We start from the raw sequence: 19,228 nt of genomic DNA, 5'->3' as shown, positions 1-19,228 counted from the left end.
GACCAAGCCTTGCCTCTCACACTGCCACAGTATCAACCAACACAAAGAAAAAATCTTTAAAATCGTGCTATAATCTGTAAATGAAAGGACATTTTCATGAATGCGACTCAAATGCTTTTTACGTTAAATGGTCATTCATACTATCAATCACTATACCTGAGTCCAGTAAAAAGAAGTTGATAAACATCGAAACCAACTCTGGTTCAATCCAGCTGAACCAGTAAACAGTTTTATTAATGAAAGAAAATAATCTAACCACAAAGATACATTTATAGTATGGTATTATAATAATATTATATAATAACATATTATAAATGTAGGTGTAATTATATAATAACATTATTATTTAAACATTATTTATAGACAGTAAAGGAAATCATGAAAAAGCTGGTGTTTAAAAATATAGTTTTGCAAATCATATATGAAGCCTAGCCCTGCCTTTACTCGGTACACAGGTCTGTGCATGTATGCCGATCCCTTCGCTGCAGGCCCAGTTTAAACATTTCACACAGACAACACAAGAGATTAAATCAGTTCCATGTCACAGTGATGGATACCTTGATTGGCCACATTTTTGTAGCTGAGAATTATATAAAAGAAAGAGCAGGAGCAACATATTGTACATAAAGTTCATCCAAAGGTAAGTACTCATAAGCTGGCTCTTAATACTTTATTACCTTAATAAACAGAACCAATAGAAGGTGCCAGCTGGTTCCCTCACTGTATGTTACTTTCACTAGATTGCTTTTAAGGATAAAACTTCTGCCAGACAGGATATGTAGAACCCGTCTCGGAAATAAGTGGAGAAGTCGTCGAGATAAAGCAAATAGAACTTTCATCGAGCCGCTCGGAAGCCCCACGTCAGGAAATTCCTTCAGTGAGAACTTAATGTTTACAAACACGAGTGCAGCTTTATAGGACAGTGACGTGAAATCTTATGGTCGTTCATCCAGTCAGAAGGTACAAGTCCGGGTCTGTTTACGATCTGTCCTCCCCGTGAAGAGGTGATGGATCCAAAAAGCAGATGTCTGTCTTTGATGTGCACTAGGAAGATGCGATCCCATGGTTGTCATTTACCTACTGTCAATAGCTCATTAACAGAAACAATTCCTGCCTATCTGGAGAAACGATTAAGTCACAAACAAAATTTCAGCAAACAGCTGTAGGCTATTTCGGCACTGTGTGATCTTCTATTACTGACAGGAGTTTCTAACAAATGAACCTTGTTGACCTTTTGCTTAGCCTGCTAAAGCTAATCTGCTCAGTCTGTGTACAAGCTACTTCTAATGCTAGTGTTAATATAAAACATTATATAATTATCACAAAACACTTTCTTCAACTTTCCTATACAGAGTCTTCAGGATACATTACATAAAGATTGATGAATACTAATAGTGATGGTCATTTATGTTTGGAACAAAATGCGTACCCTGGATAATCTCTTAAACACTTGCAGGACGGTCAAACAACCTTTCACCTGTCTTAGGTTGGGTCTAAATGATTACAGTATGTGTGTGAAAGACGGAATGATGTTGATTGTTGAGCAATTTATTTGGCTTGCAGGACTATTGACATGATGATCTGCAATACTTAGACCTATTGGTTAAAACCTTTTCTTGTGTTTTAGTTGAAATAAAGTGTGTATATAAGTATACAAATGTTGTCTCTTGCAGCTCTAAGCAAGAAGGGATTTGAAAAAAAAAACTGAAAATGCTAAGTTAATCAAATATTTACCACCTTTTTTATTTTTTCGATTTCTATACTTTCAGTCATCTCACAAAGATGTATTTCCTTGCTGAACAATTTTACAGTATTTAAAAAGCAACATTAATATATATTTTTATAAATGTTTTATTTCTATTCCTAACATTATCAAACACGTCTATTCACGACTATAGCTCCGTCAGTGACGTGAAAAACCACTCGGTAAGATCATTAAAACAAAGTATTAAACAACAAGGCGTATGCATAGACCAGTGGTTCCCAAACCGGTCCTGGGGGACCGCCTACCCTGCTGGTTTTTGTTCCAACCGAGATCTCAATTACTTAATTGAACCTTAATTGAAGTAACAATCTGCTTAGATTTTACTTTTTAAATTGTGTAAGAAAATTGTTGTTTCTTCAATATGTTTTTTAATATAATTCTTGCTACTTACCTTAAAACCCCTAAAATAATTAAAAGTCTCTGATTTAGGAAATTATTAGTTCAATTAAGGGTTCAATTAAGTACTTGAGAGCTCGGTTGGAACAAAAACCAGCCGTGTAGGGGGTCCCCCAGGACCGGTTTGGGAACCACTGGCATAGACACTCCTTTGCCCTTTGCATGACTGCGGGTAAACAACAGATCCTCTCTAGTGCAATGAACTAAGAGCATGTAAACCCGAGAGGGAGAGAGAGGGGCATTTCATCTGTGACTGAGCACCGTGTCTCCAGTGAGGTCAAACACGCGTGTCAGGGATATGTCTGCTAAATGTCATGATGGATGTAAGTGTATATTGCTGAGGAGTTTATGAAGAGAATGGCACTTTAACAACCGTTTTGTATATTCCAAGTAGTGGGACTATAAAATGCCATAACTTTGTGAGCAAAGAACTATTATATATAAAGCAATAATCCAGCTCAATCAGACTAAGTAATAATCTATTTTTTGAAAATGTTGGTTGATAGATAGCTAATGATTAGAAGTTAACTACTACAGTAATTTGCCAGTTGTCAGCTAATGATTTTTGATAGCATTGTATTTTTTTAAAGTACATTTTGAGTTTTAATGTTTAATATAGTATTTTCAGTACTGAGTATTTATGGTGTGGGCGTTTTTTACCTAAACTCTTTATTAGTTATTGCTGTTATTTCAATGTGCACAGTGTTCTATTTAAATGTGTATGTATTACTAAATATATTTCAGTGTATGTTAAAATGCAATACATGTTCTATGATGTGCACTATTCAAATGTTTGTTTCTCTCTTAGTTTTACCTAAACATTTTCTCTCTGCCTGCCATAAAGATGGGCACCACTAAAATGTTTTGCGACGAGGTGGGGGCCCCCACAATCAAATCAAGCCTATGGCCTCCAAAAGGCTAGGGAAATAGTATCTTTACCCTTTATAGGGGTGTAAAATCCATTCTGCATTATTCTATTTACCTCACTTCTCAATCTGACTTGTAATTTTTAATGTAAACAATCTGAAGGAAAGGTGGATGACTCTGTCTCTGTCATTTTGTCTCTGTAGGCGGTGGTTGCTGGTTTTGGTCCACTGGCATCCTTTATTGGTGCTGCAGAGGGTGTGGCTCTACAGGCTGACAACGGCCAGTTTCTCAGCTGTATTGAGCGAAGCTCTATTTATAACATAGAGGCTGCCAAAAGCACCAAAGACCCCTGGTGCAAATTCATAGTGGAGAAAGTCAACGATTCAAAAGTCCGTCTCAAAGACCAGAGAGGTGTTTACCTCAGTCGAATTAACAGGGGTGATGTCAACCATATCGAGGCAGTCAAGAATAAGCCTGATGTATGCTGTGAGTTCAGTGTTTTCAACAAGAATGATAAAGTCATATTTAGAGCTGACAATGGCCTGTTCTTAAGCCGAGTTTATCTGAGTAATCAGAACATTGAGGCTGCTAAAGAAGGTGTTGATGTATGTTGTGAATTTTCGCTGAGTATCGGAGATGTTATCAGCCCCAAGTTTGAAATTGTCAATATAGATTTCGGCAAAATCCCAGACCTGAGTGACAAGCCCTCTGTGGTGAAAAGTGATTACTACACTAATGAAAGCAGCATGAACCAATCCCACACCTTCAAACTAAACTGGCAGAACACAGTCACAGAGACCACGACCTGGACTCATACCTGGGGGCTGTCCACTACCGTGTCTTCTGATTTTAAGTTCTTAAGTGCCTCAGTCACCGTCTCATACTCTGGACAATATGGCACCAGCTCATCAAAAGAGAGAACCATCTCCATGGCAGAAGAGACTACCATCACCATTCCTCCTAAAACCAAGATCACAGTGAAGCTGATGGTCAACAAGGATGATCATGCTGAGATTCCCTTCACAGCTACAATCAAGAAGACCAAGGCCAGTGGAGAGGTTGAGATGCTCACTGAGAAAGGCACCTGGAAGGGTGTGGCTTACGAAAATGTAAGGCTTAAAATCGAGGAAGACAAGGTATAAGAACAGGTTTACATTTAGAATAACTAGTTCACAAGTTCAAAGCAAAACAACATCATGACTTAATCAAAGGCAGCAATATGGCCGTAAATGTTGATATATTTTTTTGTCTTTTGGTATTCTGGGATACGTTTCATGTACGTTTTGCTTAAATTTCATAACTTTCATACTGAGATTAATGGGATCAATTATTTTCTAGCTTTGATTTCTATAAATGAAACTCAAACTGTATCATTGTCTTTTTTTCCCATCTGTGTGTTATTCTTCCAAATAAAAACAATTATTTAAACACACCTTATTGTTTCTCACCATTCTTCAACATCATACATAATTCTCCAGAAAAAGCACAAAGGTCACTGCACAGGGTTTCTGAACATTGACAAGTCATATATTGTTATGGCCTAATTTTTCTAAATGTTGTAAATGTTATAAATATCATGGAAGAAACTGATAAGCTGTTTTCCATAAATGCGGCTCAAAGATCAAAGGTAATTCATACTGTCAATTTCCGTATTTAAGTCAAGTAATGAAATGTTGAAACACTGGAAAATAAGCCCAGACTGAGGATGATATAAAAGAGAGAGCAGGAGCAACATATTGCACATTCTTACAGAAGGTAAGTGCTCATAATTAATTTAATGATCATGGACAATGCAGTATACATTGTTACAGGTTTAGAACAGAGGTTAAAAACAAAGGTTTAAAAACACAGGTTAAAAACACAGAACAGATGCACTGCATACAGGGTTTCCAGCCTAGGGTAATTTGAAACCCTGTCCATGGTCAGGCTTGAAGTAAATAAGTGCTCTTAATACTTTTTCAAGATATTACCTTCATAAGCAGAACACCAATAGAAGGTGTTGACTGTATTTTGAACAGCATATGTTACTTCTGTAGATATCCATTGGTTCAGAAATCTTTTTTTACGGATAAAGCTTCTGTCAGGCAGGAAATTATGTAAAGACTGATGAATACTGGTAATGATAGTCATTTTTTGTTAGCCCACCTTATTGAAAAATGATGACAAACATAAACAGTTCGACATTTCTGGTAATTGTGTTGGAGGAAATTACAATGTCCGATTAAAACACTGTTTGGTGTAGGCTTCTATGTTTGTGTGCATTTTAATGAATTTGACAAACACCATATGTGAAAAAGCTACCATGGACCCTTTTTAGACCATGTTTTCTATTCCTCTCCTATTTTTCAAGATTTGTGCCGAGATTATCGTAAGGTAAGTCAGTGTCATTATCTAATTTAGTTGGGGGATTTTTAACACTAAGGGACAATAAACATTAAGCATTTTAAGACCACTTTAGTCATTAGTCATGTCTTCCTTCAGGTATCTAAATATAGGAAAAATAATAGTTTCTTATGCCATACAGTCTTTTTCCACAAATCAATTGTACACATTATCTTGTCTTCCCTTTTCACCTTTTTATCATATCTAAGATTCATTAGTCAGTCTATGAAATTAAAGTACTATATGTGTATATAGTACATTCATTTCACACAGAGAGTCGTCACAATCTGGAACAAACTCTCCAGCAATGTGGTAGAAGCTGAAAGTTTGGGAACATTTAAAAATAGACTGGATAGGATCCTTGGATCACTTAGATATTAATGGACACCAGACGAGCACGATGGGTCAAATGGCCTCCTCTCGTTTGTAAACTTTCTTATGTTCTTAAACACATTGTGTCTCTTGCAGGCCTAAGCAAAAGGATTTGAAAATAAAGACTGAAAATTGTAAGACATGCTGGCATAAGTTAATAGAATTTTTAACTTTTGTCCCACTCTTTCTATATTTTCAAAGTAAACTCACAAAGATATACTTCCTTGATGAACAATTTAACAGTATTTAAACAAAACATGAATATCACACACTCTTCTATCAGATATCACTTATACAGGGAAAAGCATGAGTGCTGCTCTTTTTGTTGTTGTTTTTACTACCTTTTGTTATTGTCTCATACCCAAGTGAATTGGTTTTTGACACCTTCCTGTGCTAACATATATTGTTTTAACAGTGTAAGGAAAAAGGGGTTGACTCCACTCTTTTCAATCAATGGTTCTTTAAACCTTCAAACTAAACTGGGAGGAAAAAGTCACGGATACCACAACCTGGACTCACGCCTGGGGGCTGTCCAGTACCGTGTCTTCTGATTTTATGATCTTAAGTGCCTCAGTCACCATTTCATACTCTGGAGAATATGGCACCAGCTCCTCTAAAGAGAAAACCATCTCCATGGCAGAGGAGACTACCATCACCATTCCTCCCAAAACCAAGATCACAGTGAAGCTGATGGTCAACAAGGATGATCATGCTGAGATTCCCTTCACAGCTACAATCAAGAAGACCAAGGCCAGTGGAGAGGTTGAGATGCTCACTGAGAAAGGCACCTGGAAGGGCGTGGCTTACGAAAATGTAGGGCTTGAAATCAGGGAAGCCGAAATATAAGAACAGGTTTACATTCAGAATAACTAGTTCACAAGTTCAAAGCAAAACAACCCGGTGTATGGAGTGGGTTATCATATCATATAGAACTACATATTGTACCAAGGAATGGGGATTAAAATATATTGTGCTGATTATTGCAATTTCCATGATTTATTTATGTAATCAATCTGAGGCAGCAAAATGGCTGTAATGTTGATATTATTGTTGTCTTTTGGTATTCTGGGTTACTTTTCATGTAAGATTTGCTTACATTTTATAACTATATATTGAGATTAATGGGATCAAATACTTTCTAGCTTTGATTTCTATAAATTAAACTTTTTTCACCATCTGTGTGGGCAAGTTTATTTGAATTATTCTTCTAAATAAAGACAATTCTTTAAACATACATTATTGTTTCTCACCATTCTTCAATATCATACATAATTCTCCAGAAAAAGCATCTGATCATTGCCAAGCATCTTATGCAGAGCAATTATTATCTCCCCCAGTTGGGCAGTATCAGTGATTGCACCCCGCTCACTCAACCAACCACTGCATTCACTTTGCAAGTAGCAGAATTTTCCAGATATGAGATGTATGCAAATTAATATTAAACTTAAACATATTAAGTAACAGATTGGTTCAGCTTCTGATTTTGATCTTCTGTTACTTCAGAGGTTGTCAGCAAACACACATATTGGTTAATATTTTGTCTTCTCCACAAAAACATGCTTTATAGAGCAAAAATGATCTTACTCTTCACTTATCCTGGTGCTTTCAGTTAGTGACACTGCAATTTCTAAAGTTACCACAACATATCAGTGTCCTATTTTTTATTAAAACAACTTCATAAATCACCAGCTACAAATAACAAATTGTAAAATTATGTTATACAAGTGATTTATTCACATTCAACCCAAAATTATATGATAATTTCTGTTTCATGCCAAGCATTTTTGTCTTCATATTTTCTATTATTACAGTCATTCATCTGTCAGATCATAGCCATAAAATAACTTTCAAGACATGAAATGTGGTAAAAACTTTTTAAAATTCAGTCTGTCTAGATTTATTTTGGGGCCATGTATAATGGAAGGGCACAACACGTATTAAAACCTTGTACATGTTTTCAAAGTATCGAAAGTTGTCATTACAGAAAAAAACAATACATGGAACATAATCTAAAGTAGGTTTACACCTAGCATATATCTGAAACTCGCTGTAGTTAGTAAACATTAGCAGAATTTCTTTACTGTGAGAAAAACATATTGTCAAGTGCTTTCTAAGATTAAATGAGAAGCTCAAGTTATCTTTATCTCTTATTATTTATTGTCATGATGTTTTATGTAAATTCAATTTTTCTGTCTAAAGCGCTGGTGCTTTATCAATACATTAATATGAATCCTCCTTTGTGCACCATGCAGATCTGGTAGTTACCTGCCACATGCACTCCTCTGACTGTGGGCTGCTTTCTGTCATGAAAAGGAGCAGGACGGGCGAGAGGGCCCAGTCCACTCCAGTCCATCTTGTTCTGTGAGGCCAGACCCCTGTACTGGAAGACAGATTTCCCTGCAGTGTCAGATTTAGAGTGACTGTAGGAGCTGCAAAAAAGTACAAGAGCCACCTGGCCTGATATGGGAGGGGCGGCTGAATGGATTAATGCTGCCAGCAGGTTTGTCAGCTCCTTGGCTGCTCTCTGAACACCAGCCAGGAATTATTACCACTGCCAAGTCAATGTTTCCAAAAGCCACAAACACAAACAAATCTCAAATTGCATGAGCACTGGGTTACACTGCCACATACACAAATGCTCCCTGCCATCTAGTTTTTTTTGGCATATCATACTAACTAGAACAGTAAATAGATTGCTCGTAAAAGTAATTAAGGACTGAAGTCGGACTTAATAACTGTAGAACTATTGTGCAGGAATCAACAATGTAAACTCAATGTATTTCAGAACAGAGAAGATACAGCTTAAGGCTGACTCTTGTATTCAGAGGAAAACAACAAAAAATTACATATTATGCAGAATATATCTGGAAGTAGACCTGGAGCAGGAGAAAAACATTTGAAAACCTGTTTATCTTAACTTTTTATATTCTTATTCTAAAACAGATGGTTATATTTTGGAGATTTCTGAGTCAGGGACACCCACTGCTTATATACTGTGTGTGCATTGATGTAAACCTCAGAGAAGGTATTGGTATTGTGAGAACTGCTCTCATAATCTGGTTCTTCTCTCCCAGGGCCTTGGTAATCGAAACCTTTCTTATTAAATTAAATTTGTTTAACACTTCCCTAAATATTGGTAGGCTATGTAGTACAATTGACATGTTAATACATTTGGATAAATAAAATCATGTTTTAATATATTAAGGTCCCAGTATCAGTTATTGAATTTAATTGTGGATACCTGCAGCTGTTTGTATTTTCATTTTAAAGCCTATTGAAGCAAAATGGCATCAGTTGCTTGGTTATTAACCAAAAGCCTAAATGCACTGTATCAATTTTGCTCTTCACGTGTTGCAGAGTACCATAAGGATATTTTAACAGGTTTTCTCCCTGTTTCTTAGTTCTTTTGTATCCATATCAGAAGCCTGCACTTTTACATATTTTTAATTTATTAACATTGTTGTTATCTAAAAGTCTGTTGGAATGGAAAGTGTTGGTAAACAGTATCTATATTGTGAAAGATCAATGTACTTGTCATCTACATGTATGACCTGCCTGCCTACACTATTGTGACATAAAGGCAGTTGACAAAAAAAATTAAACACCTGGGTAAATGAGGGACACTAAGTATATTGAAAGCAGGGGCTTCCGTACAGGTGTGGCTCAGTTGACTGATCTGAGCCTTAGGCTAAAACATCTCAAATATCAGAAATTCTTACCCTACATAACCTCTTTAACCCTTGCAGGAAGGTCACACAATGTTTCACCTGTCTTAGGACAGGTTTAAATGGCTACAGTATTGTGTGAAAGAAAGAATGATGCTGAATGACTGCTGAACCAACACTAAGATATCAAGAGGCTTAACCCACACTGACATTGACTCAGAGATTAATCAACTAATACAAATTATTTGACTATTGCCATTTGTTATGAGTTTCATTATTTGAAAACTTAATAGTGAAATTCATTTTCAGTAATGGTCTTGTGAAGGCCTATTTCAGGGGTAGTCAATAGGCGGCCCCGAGGGGCAAATCCGGAGCGCCAGACGCTTTTGACTGGACCGCGAAAATAATTTTAATGAACTTTTTATCATAATAATAATTATTATTATTATTATTATTATTATTATTATTATTATTATTATTATTATTATTATTATTGTTTTAATGTAATGTTACGGAGGTTTGTTGCACTCAGTGCTTGTTATAGTGTGGAACCTAGTCCAGGCAATTCCTGGTTATTAGCCAATACGACGTTATGTATTAATATGGGATGTCCTATAGAGAGCTGGTAGTTAGTTAGTGAGTTGATTGCTCGCAGATTCCCTGATCGGGCGTCTCAGGACACACTCTGGACTGGACAAGAGCGGCACTTTGTACTCCTCAAAAATTACAGACTATACTACTGAGCTGAGCCTTCGGCTAAAATATCTAAAATGTCAGAAATTCTTACCCTGCATAACCTCTTTAACCCTTGCAGGAAGGTCACACAATGTTTCATCTGTCTTAGGACAGGTTTAAATGACTCAGAATCACGCATTTCTGGTCTCCAGTTGTCAAAATCTTCTGGGGGAGGACCCCATGCCCCCCCACCCTGAATTACTCAATCAGCTTTGACCTCATTTTTCAACACTAATGTGCACAGTGGGACAAAGGGAAATGATAAATACTAGAATCTAATAAGACAAAAAATGCTTGAAAGTTTCTATTATGTTTATCTATATGACTACAATAATCTTTAACAAATTAAAATGTAAGTGGTCTGAAACTGTTTTAATACTAATATATACATTTATTTAAACATTTTATTTTTGTACTTTGTCAAATGAATGTATTAAATATAAGCAATGGGGTATATTACTAATTCACAGAATTGTGTGTGTGTGTTGGAAAGGGTCATTTGAAGGTGTGAAACCCCCCCCACCCCGGTGTCTGGACCTTGACTATACCTCGACCAAGAAATTTGGACCCTGACACAGAATAATTGACTACCCCTGGCCTATATTTTTATGGCCTAATTTTACTAAATGTTGTAAATGTTATAGTTTTTATGGAAGTAACTGATAAGTTGTTTTCCACAAATGTGGCTGAAATACATTTTAGGTTCAAAGTTAATTCATACTGTAAATTTCCATATTTAAGTCAAGTAATCAAATGTTGAAACACTGGAAAACCAGTAAAAGCTGAGAATTATAAAAAATAGAGAGCAGTAGCAACGTATTGCAGCACAACTATGGTTCAGTCCAGTTAAGGTACATCACACCCTCCACAGGTCTATGCATGAATCCCATCCCATAACTGCTGGCCCAGTTTGCAAGAACAAAGAGAAAGTGTAAGAGTCTGTTGGAATGGAAAGTAGTGCTACCGATGTATGTAAACAATATCTGTATTGTGTCCAATTGTGAAAGATCAATGTACAGTGAGGGAAAAAAGTATTTGATCCCCTGCTGATTTTGTACGTTTGCCCACTGACAAAGAAAATATATGGCAATATACATTTTAAATGAAATTGTACCCATTCGTAAATACAGCTCTGTACTGCTGTACTACTTAATGGTACTGAATTATCATCTTCACCCCATGTAGAAACATTTCATTCCTCTTATACAGAGGCAGTACTGGGGAGGACATTACTCATAAAAATTACAGACTATACCACTGAGCTGAGCCTTAGGCTAAAATATCTAAAATGTCAGAATTTCTTACCCTACATAACCTCTTTAACCCTTGCAGGAAGGTCACACAATGTTTTACCTGTCTTAGGACAGGTTTAAATGACTACAGTATTGTGTGAAAGAAGGAATGATGCTGAATGACTGCTAAACCAACACTAAGATATCAAGAGGCTTAACCCACACTGACATTGACTCAGAGATTTTGCTGTTTCAGATTAACAGTTCTTTACCTTCCTAATACACTCCAAACAGACTCTCCACCTAGGTCTCATTTTAAGTCAAACCCCTCCCCTGGTTACCAACATACTAACCCATTTATAGCTGTGGCTATATCCACCTCCTCACCAGCTAAACCATTAAGCAGATCCAGTAAGACCGTTGCATAATTATTAATTTAAATATAAAACAGTTCAGTTGTGTTATTGCACTTGAAACTATTAATAAATAATTCAATAAACAAATACATATATATGGAATCACACTATCAAATACCTTACCAAATAGCAGCATATACACAAATAATCAGTCAGTTTCAACACCTCCTGCCACCAGAATGCATCGGGAGTCGCCTGTTGAGGTACGTTTTTACATAGTCATAGAATGAGAGGATTTATAGTAAATGAACAAACATTACAATGCAGCCAGGAAACCTTTGGTATATAATATGAAACTCACATGAATGCAGGTGTGCACCCCTTACATCCTGCTTGTATTCACATCAAAACCATAACAAAACAATTACTATGCATTAATCCCCACCCCCAATCACTGCCTCTTATGTAAGCATTGACTCTAATGCAAATGGAAATGAGGTATATTACTGTAAATAAATAGTTCACACAAGACTCCTACACAAGACATCTCCCTTTGCACTGTTTGTAATGTTGTATTCACAGCATGTTTGCAATCATACAGTACAGAAGGCATCTTATTAATATTACACTGTGTGACGCTGCAGTGAGGGAGCACAGACTAAAGCCGCTCTGTCACATGGACAATGCAGTATACATTGTTACAGGTTTAGAACACAGGTTAAAAACAAAGGTTTAAAAACACAGGTTAAAAACACAGAACAGATGCACTGCATACAGGGTTTCTAGCCTAGGGTGATTTGAAACCCTGTCCATGGTCAGGCTTGAAGTGAATAAGTGCTCTTAATACTTTTTCAAGATATTACCTTCATAAGCAGAACACCAATAGAAGGTGTTGACTGTATTTTGAACAGCATATGTTACTTCTGTCATTATCTATTTTAATTGGGGGAATTTTAACACTAAGGGACAATAAACATTAAGCATTTTAAGACTACTTTAGTCATCAGTCAGGTCTTCCTTCAGGTATCTAAATAAAGGAAAAATAATAGATTCTTATTCCTATCTTTTCCACAAATAAATTGTACACATTATTTTGTCTTCCATTTCCACCTTTTTATCATATCTGAGATTCATTAGTCAGTCTATGAAATTAAAGTACTATACAGTATTTGTATATAAGTAAACACATTGTGTGTCTTGCTGGTATAAGTTAATCAAATATTTAACTTTTGTTCCAAGTAATCTCACAAAGATATATTTCCTTGATGAACAATTTAACAGTATTTAAAAAAAAACATGAATATCACACACTCTTCTATCAGATATCACTTATACAAGGAAAAGCATGAGTGCTGCTCTTTTTGTTGTTGTTTTTATTACCTTTTGTTATTGTCTCATACCCAAGTGAATTGGTGTTTTACACCTTCCTGTGCTAACATATATTGTATTAACATTGTAAGGAAAAAGGGGTTGACTCCACTCTTTTCAATCAATGGTTCTTTATTGAGACGTAGCGGCAGCAGAGCCGAGGACACAACCTCTGGATTTACTCTCTCAGTCTTAGTGTTGAGTAACAGTTTTGAAGTCTCTTTATAGGGAACATCTTTTGTTCCCTATGATTCTAGGTTGTGACCATTTGTTTCATGCGCTCAGCCTAAACAAGACAAACATCTAAATGCCCCAGATGCTGTCCTTTCATTGTTCTCATTCATATCCTGTGGTCACTCAACTTGGCCCTGGATCCATATTCACCTGGCCGCCTGACTAACCTGTTTACCTTTGCTCATTGTTGTGCTGATATTCCTGTCACACAGTGAAATCATCTTTCAACAGTTTATTACCGTCTATTCCATGTTTGTTAGGTTTTGCAATCTACCTTTAGTCTCATTTTTTTTATATACAATGATCTCTTGCAGAATTAATCATTTTGCAACAATAAACTAACATTTTGTTAACTGTGGGTTCCCAGAATAATTCCTGTGATACTCTAGTGCTAAACGGGAATTTAAATAGAGAAGAGACAGGGGTGTAAAATCCACTTTGCATTGTTCCCCCAACAATGTAAACGAAGGAAGAAAAGCAGGACGCACTCAACAATGTGCTCTGTCTCTGTCATTTTGTCTCTGTAGGCGGTGGTTGCTGGTTTTGGTCCACTGGCATCCTTTATTGGTGCTGCAGAGGGTGTGGCTCTACAGGCTGACAACGGCCAGTTCCTCAGCTGTATTGAGCGAAGCTCTATTTATAACATAGAGGCTGCCAAGAGCACCAAAGACCCCTGGTGCAAATTCATAGTGGAGAAAGTCAACGATTCAAAAGTCTGTCTCAAAGACCAGAGAGGTGTTTACCTCAGTTGAATTGACAGGGGTGGTGTCAACCATATCGAGGCAGCCAAGGCTGAACCAGATGTATACTGTGAATTCAGTTTTCAACAAGAATGATTAAGTCATATTTAGAGCCGACAATGGCCTGTTCTTAAGCCAAGTTTATCTGAGTAATCAGAACATCGAGGCTGCTAAAGATGGTGTTGATGTATGTTGTGAATTTTCACTGAGTATCGGAGATGTTATCAGCCCCAAGTTTTAAATTATCTATATAGATTTTGGCAAAATCCCAGACCTGAGTGACAAGCCATCTGTGGTGAAAAGCGTTTACTACATTAATGAAAGCAGCGTGAACCAATCCCACACCTTCTGGGAGAAAAAAGTAATGGATACCACGACCTGGACTCACGCCTGGGGGCTGTCCAGTACCGTGTCTTCAGTGTTTATGATCTTAAGTGCCTCAGTCACCATCTCATACTCTGGACAATATGGCACCAGCTCCTCAAAAGAGAAAACCATCTCCATGGCAGAGGAGACTACCATCACCATTCCTCCCAAAACCAAGATCACAGTGAAGCTGATGGTCAAGAAGGATGATCATGCTGAGATTCCCTTCACAGCTACAATCAAGAAGACCAAGGCCAGTGGAGAGGTTGAGATGCTCACTGAGAAAGGCACCTGGAAGGGCGTGGCTTATGAAAATGTAGGGCTTAAAATCAAGGAAGCCGAAGTGTAAGAACAGGTTTACATTTAGCATAAATGTAATAAATGCTAACTTTAAATCAATACATGTATCTATGCAGTATATATTTCTTATTAATGGCTTTTCCTTTTTGCCACAGCTCAGTTGTTAATTGCTGAGGCATCTAAACTATCCATCTATCTTCAAAACCACTTATCCTTGTGAGGGTCATAGGGAAGCCAGAGCCAATAGGGAAGCAGGCAGAGGGCACAATGCAGGAATACACCCATCACAGGATGCCAGTCCATTGCTTGGCAACTTAAAGTGATCAATCAACCTAAGCTGTATGTCTTTGGATGGTGGGAGGAAACTGGAGTGCCCAGAGAAACCCCAAACAGACACAGGGAGAACATGCAAACTCCACACAGACAGGCACCCTGCACCCGAACCCAGGACCCTGGTGCTGTGACGCAGCAATGCGTGCCACCATGCCACCCACATCTAAACTACACTAACTCAAATGCAGAAATGACAGATAGACTTGGTGAGTGGGTGTAAGGGAGAGAAAGAGACGGTTATGTTATTCATTTACAGGTCACCTGTTACTCGCAGATAACTGATATCAGAACTTCAACCATCAATTATAGGTAGGTACCCATGAATGACATACTAATTTGATCAACAAGTAATTAATGTTGACAACAGCAGTACAGAGCTGTATTTACGAATGGGTACAATTTCATTTAAAATGTATATTGCCATATTAAATGTAACTTCAGGCAGCCAAATTATATCAGTAAGATAGATCCTGAAAACAGACAGAATATTTATTTGACATGACTTGTCCATGAATTTGCAGTGTGAAATTTCACATTCTTAAAAAGGTCTGAAATACATTTTATTTTCTAAAGATAACACAATTAATCAATGTCTTGTGAATTTTAATTACCCAACTTTAAATAGGCAAAGTTCCTGTCAGACATTACTCCTTTACTGCACAGTATATTAAAAAATATTATATATACCGATCAGCCATAACATTATGACCACTGACAGGTGAAGTGAATAACACTGATAATCTCGTTATCATGGCACCTGTCAGTGGGTGGGATATATTAGGCAGCAAGTGAACATTTTGTCCTCAAAGTTGATGTGTTAGAAGCAGGAAAAATGGGCAAGTGTAAGGATCTGAGCGACTTTGACAAGGGCCAAATTGTGATGGCTAGACGACTGGGTCAGAGCATCTCCAAAACTGCAGCTCTTGTGGGATGTTCCTGGTCTGCAGTGGTCAGTACCTATCAAAAGTGGTCCAAGGAAGGAAAAGCAATGAACCGGCGACAGGTTCATGGGCGGCCAAGGCTCATTGATGCACATGGGGAGCGAAGGCTGGCCCGTGTGGTCCGATCCAACAGACGAGCTACTGTAGCTCAAATTGCTGAAAAAGTTAATGCTGGTTCTGATAGAAAGGTGTCAGAACACACAGTGCATCGCAGTTTGTTGCGTATGGGGCTGCGTAGCCGCAGACCAGTCAGGGTGCCAATGCTGACCCCTGTCCACTGCCGAAAGCGCCTACAATGGGCACGTGAGCATCAGAACTGGACCACGGAGCAATGGAAGAAGGTGGCTTGGTCTGATGAATCATTAATTCAAGGTGTTGACTTGGCCTCCAAATTCCCCAGATCTCAATCCAATCGAGCATCTGTGGGATGTGCTGGACAAACAAGTCCGATCCATGGAGGCCCCACCTCGCAACTTACAGGACTTAAAGGATCTGCTGCTAACGTCTTGGTGCCAGATACCACAGCACACCTTCAGAGGTCTAGTGGAGTCCATGCCTCGACGGGTCAGGGCTGTTTTGGCGGCAAAAGGGGGACCTTCACAATATTAGGCAGGTGGTCATAATGTTATGGCTGATTGGTGTATATAATATGTGCAAAAATTGTTTCTATAGACTAATCTTGGTATTTTGTTAGTGACACTGCAATTTCTAAAGATACCACAAGATGGCAGTGTCCTCCTTTTTATGAAAACAACTTCACAAACCACCAACTAAAAATAACAATTTGTAAAATTGACAAACATTTTGTCAGATCACAGCCATAAAATTACTTCCAATAAATAAAATTATGTAAACACATTTTTAAAACATGTCTGTCTGGATTTATTTATGGGCACGACATGTATTAAAACCCTGTACATGTTTTCAAAGTATAGAAGGCTGTCAGCAACAAAAGCAATAAATTAAACATGATCTAAAGTAGGTTTACACTTACCATATATTTGTAACTAGCTGTAGTCAGTAAAAGTGAGCAAAATATCTTTATTGTAAGAAGAACATAGTGCTTTCTAAGATTAGAGAATCTTAAGTTATATTCTCCTCATGTTAGCTATTGTCTGATTTGTTCTATGTCAGTTCTATTGCTTTGTCTAAATCGCTGGTGCTTTACCAATACATTTATATTAATTCTCCCTTGTGCACCATGCAATTCAGCTTTGAGAAATTATTATTATTTATTATTGTTCATCCAATAGATAAGCGGTGAATAATAGTGATAAAATCAGCTACTGAAACAACAGGGAACTAAACTATGACAATAAACGTGATTGCGTTCACCCCCCCGTATGCTAGAAAAAATCAAAAACAAGTGAAATTTGAAAAGTAAAGTAAAATCTTTTTAATCTTTCTTTCTTAAGTTACCTGCCACATGCACTCCTCTGAATGTGGGCTGCTTTCTGTCATGAAAAGGAGCAGGACGGGCAAGAGGGCCCAGTCCACTCCAGTCCATCTTCTTCTGTGAGGCCAGACCCCTGTACTGGAAGACAGATTTCCCTGCAGTGTCAGATTTAGAGTGACTGTAGGAGCTGCAAAAAAGTACAAGAGCCACCTGGCCTGATATGGGAGGGGCGGCTGAATGGATTAATGCTGCCAGCAGGTTTGTCAGCTGCTTGGCTGCTCTCTGAACACCAGCCAGGAATTATTACCACTGCCAAGTCAATGTTTCCAAAAGCCACAAACACAAACAAATCTCAAATTGCGTGAGTGGCACTGGGTTACCTCTGCCACACACAAATGCTCTCTGCCATGTAACCCCTTGCAATACACAGAACATATTTTGACCTACCTGTACCTGCTCCACTCTGCCACCTCACAGAGAAATCCACAAACCCTACACATGTGCCAACTGATAGAGATCTCAGCTTGACATGTTGACATATCTTGCACATCATACTGACTAGAATCATTTTATAACAGTAATTAGATTGTTTATAAAAGTTTATAAGGTTTTGATAATGGTATGGAGTAAAAATGATACATTGATATATTTAGAGAATACAATATATATTAGTTTTAATATATTAAAGTCCCAATATCAGTTATTTAATGGAATTGTTGAAATCCCCAGCTACTGGTTTTTTCATATTAAAGGATATTGAAGCAAAATGGCATCAGTTGCTGCAGTAAATGGCTTGTTAACCAAATGTAATAATTTGCTCTTCACATGTGCCAGCAGAGTACCATATAGGATCACATTTAGATGTCGCTTAATCACCAACATATAATATTTTGATGTTTGCACTCCGAAACACCAAAAATATGGATTTGAAATTATGAGCACCCTGTATCCTCAAAGACGATGTCAAAAGTGTTCAATTTCTCCAGAGAAAATGTTCCCATGTCAAAATCAGAGACATCTTGATTGGACTGACATTGTAAATCAGACTCTGGCGCCGATGCTGGTCTCGTCGTGGTGGAGGACAGCAGACAGTTTTCAAATGTTTACTGGGGGGTGAAACTCAGTGAAGAGAACAACGGTGCAATCCATCCTTCAGCTGTTCACCAGGGACGAAGTTTAGCTCTTCTGAGTGAGAATCTGAGAAGTTGACACTTTGGAGATCCACCTGGGAACTCATCATGGCAGGATAAATAAAAGAAAAGTCAAGACTTCTTGGTGGAAGCACTTTTATGAGTGACACTTACAAATAAAAATGATTTAGTAGTGTTAAAGAATCTCTGTTGTTAATCTTTATGTCAGTATTTGAGTAAATGAAAAGGGGTTCAAATAAGCATACCTTCATAAAATGGATTTCAGTCAAATATCAAATTTTTAATCTCCTGTAACCAATATATCTGAAACGTACATGGCAATGCATATAAATCCTATTGCTTCCCATTCTCTCTCATTTGCAGAAGGATTTTAATAAATAAATAAATAAATAAATAAATAAATAAATACCTTGCACACAGACATCAGTGTATTATTTTAATGCCTGTTACCAGAAAAGGTTTCTAAGGTGTCTGTGAAGATTTGTTTTTAAATTTTATTGCAAACGAAAGACTACCCACCACTATCGCCCCCACCACTAAATGTGCTATAAAGAACGTGCATTTATTAAAACTAGTCTGTTTGTTTTCATCAGAACTCAGCTTTATAATTAATATAATTAAAGTCATGA

General features: G+C 37.4%; 1 long non-coding RNA gene across 1 annotated transcript; it reads left to right on the top strand.

Moving 5' to 3' along the window:
- Window positions 1–4,558: 4,558 nt before the first annotated feature.
- Window positions 4,559–7,016, top strand: LOC136750102 (uncharacterized). Its single transcript, XR_010816823.1, has 3 exons — window positions 4,559–4,783; window positions 5,379–5,401; window positions 6,198–7,016. It is a non-coding gene; the product is annotated as an uncharacterized LOC136750102 (long non-coding RNA).
- Window positions 7,017–19,228: the final 12,212 nt, after the last annotated feature.

Source organism: Amia ocellicauda, chromosome 1 (genome assembly GCF_036373705.1).
Source record: "Amia ocellicauda isolate fAmiCal2 chromosome 1, fAmiCal2.hap1, whole genome shotgun sequence".
In the NCBI taxonomy this organism is placed as follows: Eukaryota; Metazoa; Chordata; class Actinopteri; order Amiiformes; family Amiidae; genus Amia; species Amia ocellicauda.
The sequence above is the reverse complement of the archived record's forward strand: the minus strand, read 5'-3'. Positions and strand labels throughout refer to the sequence as shown.